At 45.8% G+C, this 5,000-nt stretch overlaps 1 protein-coding gene across 1 annotated transcript in view; it reads left to right on the top strand.

Annotated features, from left to right (window-relative positions):
* LOC119590000 (axonemal dynein light intermediate polypeptide 1-like) overlaps positions 1-5,000 on the top strand; it is a gene marked incomplete at its 5' end in the record, with an annotated part of 16,380 nt that overhangs the window by 6,884 nt on the left and 4,496 nt on the right.

Raw genomic sequence — 5,000 nt, 5'->3', positions numbered from 1 at the left:
TCGAATGTAACAATGGATAAATAGAATAACGACTGGCACGATGGTCCAGAGGTTAGAGCACTGTACTCCGACCCTCATGGACCCGAATTCAATTCCCCGTCGCGGCAGTCGCAAAAATGCTTGCGCTCTGATTGCTCGCTCGAACCCGATCTCACGGCGAGAAAACGATATATCGCCTTGAAAAGTCAAACGCAGGTGTCGTAGGGGAAGTTGCCGCCGAGGTACATGTGTTAAATGCACCGAACTGCGGTTGATTAGGAAGGGCATCCAATCAGGCAAGGGTGAGACTGCCAAATAACCTTTCAAATAATGAATTGAGAGGCCGATTTCCTGAGTGTAAAAAAAAAAGAATAACATTGGCATACATATTTCAGTAACGTTACATATATAAAGCTGGGTTACATATCTCCCTGGTTTCCAAATGATGGTCCCCATCATAATCAAACATCATTTAAATTCATGGAGCTAAACACAACGAAAAAGTACATAAGAAACAGTGGCACAATGTTATAAAAGACGTGAGAAATGTGAAAACATGACGCAAGTATTGTATGGCGCAGTGTGTGATATCGGTATCGAGATTTGCTAGTTAAATGAGTGCTAACGGATGCCGAGACTGCGATATGCTCGGGCTTCAGAGCTACGTGAACGAGCGGTGCTGAAGGAAATCCGTCTTCAGGCGGCGTCACAGAATGCGAGCGAGCGACGGCGCTGAGGGAAGAACATACTCCGGCGGCTGTAATAAAGGATACGTGCGAGTGAGAATCTAGTTAGGCAACTCATAAACTGCAAATTAATACCTATAACTGACAACTGAACGCAGAATACAAAAAAAAGGGGGGTGATGTTCTTGCTCGGTCGCGACTGCGTGGATGAATCCGCATGGTGAGGAACTCGGCTTTGTGTAGGGATATTTTGGGCGGTCCGCGTCCTAAGTGATACGTGGTCCAGCTGGGGTCCTTCAAAGATCTGCACATCGTTGGCGGCAACAGATGATACAGGTGGTGAGGGGTCAGCAGCAGGTGCTGAGAGTGGCGTGACTTACTGTATTGTAGTTCAGCAGCTAGGCGGACAGCGTCGGTTATCCGGCCTTGGGGATATCTCAGCAGGAGGACTGGCTCACACTACGATGAAGTATTGCATACTTGGCAGGGTGCGTTGTTGATGCGGAGCAGGAACTTCGGAGACGCTGTATGAGTTCAGTGTCACCGCTAAGCTACCAGTTGTAGGGGACTGGATGATGGGCCCTAAAAGATTATGGTAGGTGGCGAGCTTAGGGTGTAAGGTAGACGACCAAGATGTCTTGACTCCTTTATTGTATAGTAATGATGGAGTACGGCTGCGCCAAGGAGCGAGGTGTTGCTCCTTGGCTCCCTGCAGGGAGTCTGCCTGTCATCTCCTACAGTGGCCTAAAGATGGGTTTAGATCATGTGCTTACCACGTGACAGTCGGTGGTGATGAAAGGTAGTGTTACAACAATTCAAAGTTCTTGTGGAAGGGGATAGACAACACAACATTTAGTGTCTAGTGTGGCAACAAGAGACAAATAAACAGGTAAAACAATTAACATATTGTTACTCCGGCCGCCTCGTCTCTCTGCCACCAACACAAGGCAGGCTAGGCAAACGGCGTGCTATCCACAGGGTCGTGAACACTGAACAGCTCCAAGAGGCACCGAGCACCACAGCGTCCCCAGAACACCACGAGGGGAAATGCCACCTGGCGAGGCAGGGCACGAAATAAACACAAAATGACAGTCTTTCCTTTATTTACACAAGTTATTTACCCGTACACTTTTCTATAGGCACAATACAGGGGGAAACCAGCATGTCACACTGCAGATACAGCTTATAACAGGGCAACACAAAGTATATCAGGTCACAAGGGCACACACGAGGTCTTCACAGGAGCAGCACCCAACCGCCTCTCCTTGGCTTGTTCCTCCGCTCCTCTGCTCACAGCCACTTGCGTCATGTTTGCCCAAGTCCCTTCATGTTAACACATGCCCAGGTCATCCTTTTCATGTTAACACATGTTTCGCACAGAGACAAAGACCCACTGGCGTAGCAATATTTATATGTATGTGTGTGTGGGAATATATGCATGTGACATAAAGCTGGGTCTCACACACACACACAATATATATATATATATATATATATATATATATATATATATATATATATATATATATATATATATAGAGAGAGAGAGAGAGAGAGAGAGAGAGAGAGAGAGAGAGAGAGAGAGAGATAGAGAAAGAGAGAGAGAGAGATAACACACACACACACAATATATAAATATAGAGAGATAATACACACACACACTTTAAGAGTCTATGGATGCCTCTATACATTAATTATGACTGGTTGGCAGTAATAGTAGTTATAACACCTTGACTCTTTATTACGAAGAGTACAACACAGTGAGGGGAACACATGAGACGATGTCTTAGGGTAAAGCGCTGAGCGTGGGGTTGCGGGTCCGGTCAGCCAGCCCTGAAGGGCGAAGACTAGACTGACCATATCACGTCAGGCGCTGGGCACAAACTGAGTAAAACTGGGTCATCCTCGGGCACAAGCTATGTCTGTTCACTGGAAGGGCAGCTGCAGGAAATATGGAGGGAGAGAGGTGAGGTCACTGGTTCTGTCTGTTAATGACCCTCCATACTGCTCGGCCACCTACAAATGCCTCGCCCTCAAGGCGCCTTAGATTGGCCTCAAGGGTGACCCAAGTTTGGCTGGTCCTGATTTGCTGGTCATCTCGTTTTCCCATGCATTGTACTTGGTGCATCTTTGTGGCTGCTTGTCCCTACAGTCCTCTTCTTCCTGGTCCTCTGTGTAATATATCCGTCCTCGATGTCCACACGTCCTGAGGGTCTTGCACAGGACCTGAACTTCGGATTCATCTAGACTTCCTCGTAGTCCTTGTACAGGTCCAACTCGGTGGCGTACTCGTCCTCACGTCCTCACAGATCTCGTCCAGGTCCTTTTCAGCTGCATGCTCGTCCTCACATCCTCATAATCTTCGTCTGGATCTACAGGCGTCCAGGCAGGAGGCGTCCTCTTCGGCATCTCAGGGTGGCTGATACCTGCACTGACAAGCTCCTGGAGCTTGACTGGATCTGCGGACGTCCAGGCAGGCGGCGCCTTTTCACAGTGTCCTGGGGTGATTGGTACCTGCGCTGGTGAGTTCCTGGTCCTTCACTGGATCTACGGGCGTCCCGGCAGGCGGCTCCCTTCCACTATATTGTGGGGCGGCTTAATGCCTGCTCTGGTGAACATGCTGGTCCGCTGGCTTTTGGCGATCTTCCAGTGACGTCCTTCCCACAGCATCCTAAGGTGACCGTTTCTGCAGCAAGGTCCTCCTTTTGTACCGTTTCGGATATCGGTAAACCAGATACACATAAGGGCCAAGATAGCAAGAAAAAAAGAAAGGCAACAGAGAAGAGGGGTGGTCAAGTGCCATTAGCCGGTTATTTATATAAATTTACAGTTTTTAATGTTCGTTTTTACTTTATTTTCGTTTTTTTTGTGTGTTTTACTTTCCAAGATAAAGAAGAAAAATAAGAGAGGGAGCCGTCAATGATGTGATGTGAAAAAAATACCTGCAAGCTTTCTAGCAAGCATATCTTCTTGGGGTCATAAATTCTGAACTGCCGAGGTAGCCATGGCTAGCTATGCATGTCAGACTTCATAGACAGGGGATTCCTATACCCAAAATGCCGTACAATGAAGCGAACTGAACTGGGAAAATCTATAAATGACCTGCTCTCTTCTGTCTGGATGGCTTTCCTGTTACTATCAAACTTGTTTTGAAACATGCAAGCAACTTCTAGAGGGTGAGGAAGGCGTGATTAATAAGTGAATAATGATTCTAGCTTAAACCCAAGTCCTTCATTAATGAACGGACGTAACTGCTGGTCACACCAACTTGAAAGTTGCCGAATGAACGAATAACTTTGGCTTTATCTGTACCTACTATTGTAACGTCGGAGTGTAGATCTATTAGGCGATTTACACTATACTCAAAATATTAATTTATATAAAAATCACATTACAAGCTCCACTCTACCACCAATAGAACGTGTCACCAATGAGCAATGTAACAATGCTACGGTTATTCCCAAGGTGTCAATAACAACCAAATTAGGGGAAAAACGAGCGGTCATCTCTTGGCCTCCCCAGATCCTAACCGACCGGAATGGGAAGAGAAAGTGCGGTCAGGTCAAGGCGGGAAAACACACTACGAGAAGAGAAATAAATGATATGATATTCGTGATAAGGAAAATCACAAATGCGTTAAAGTTGTTGCAGTTGAAACAATATAAATCTCTAATAACGAGAGAAATTAATTGACTACTTGATTAATGAACGATATTCATGTTTGTTGACCACAAACCATGATCACACTGTAATGCAATCTAAGGTCAGAAGAATAGTGTGAGAATGTGCCATTTGCTGTCACTTAGCACTTTTACTCAACATAACCAGCGTGAGAATGACTGCACCTATGGCTTAACACATTTAAGAAGGAAAGGAAAAAGGCCCAAAACATGTACTCATGTGGTTTTGTAGACATGGTCGCACCGTGGAAGCTGTCGAGTGAATTTCGAAGACTGTGTGTCCGTGTTGCGAGCCAAAAGGACGCAATGACCACGCTTCCGCCAGTTGTAAGAGTCTATGAACCCTAGCAGGGTTAGTCATAGTTGTTATGACGACTTGACTCTTTATTACGAAGAGTACAACACAGTGAGGGGAACACATAAGACGATGTCTTAGGGTAAAGTGCTGAGCGCACGAACGTACATGCGCACACACACACACACACACACACACACACACACACACACACACACACACACACACACACACACACACACATATATATATATATATATATATATATATATAATAATATACTATATATATATTGTGTGTGTGGTGTGTGTGTGGTGTGTGTGTGTGTGTGTGTGTGTGTGTGTGTGTGTGTGTGTGTGT

This window comes from Penaeus monodon, chromosome 26 (genome assembly GCF_015228065.2).
Source record: "Penaeus monodon isolate SGIC_2016 chromosome 26, NSTDA_Pmon_1, whole genome shotgun sequence".
NCBI classification, from domain to species: domain Eukaryota; kingdom Metazoa; phylum Arthropoda; class Malacostraca; order Decapoda; family Penaeidae; genus Penaeus; species Penaeus monodon.
Note: the sequence above shows the minus strand (reverse complement) of the source record. Positions and strands in the feature narration are given on the sequence as shown.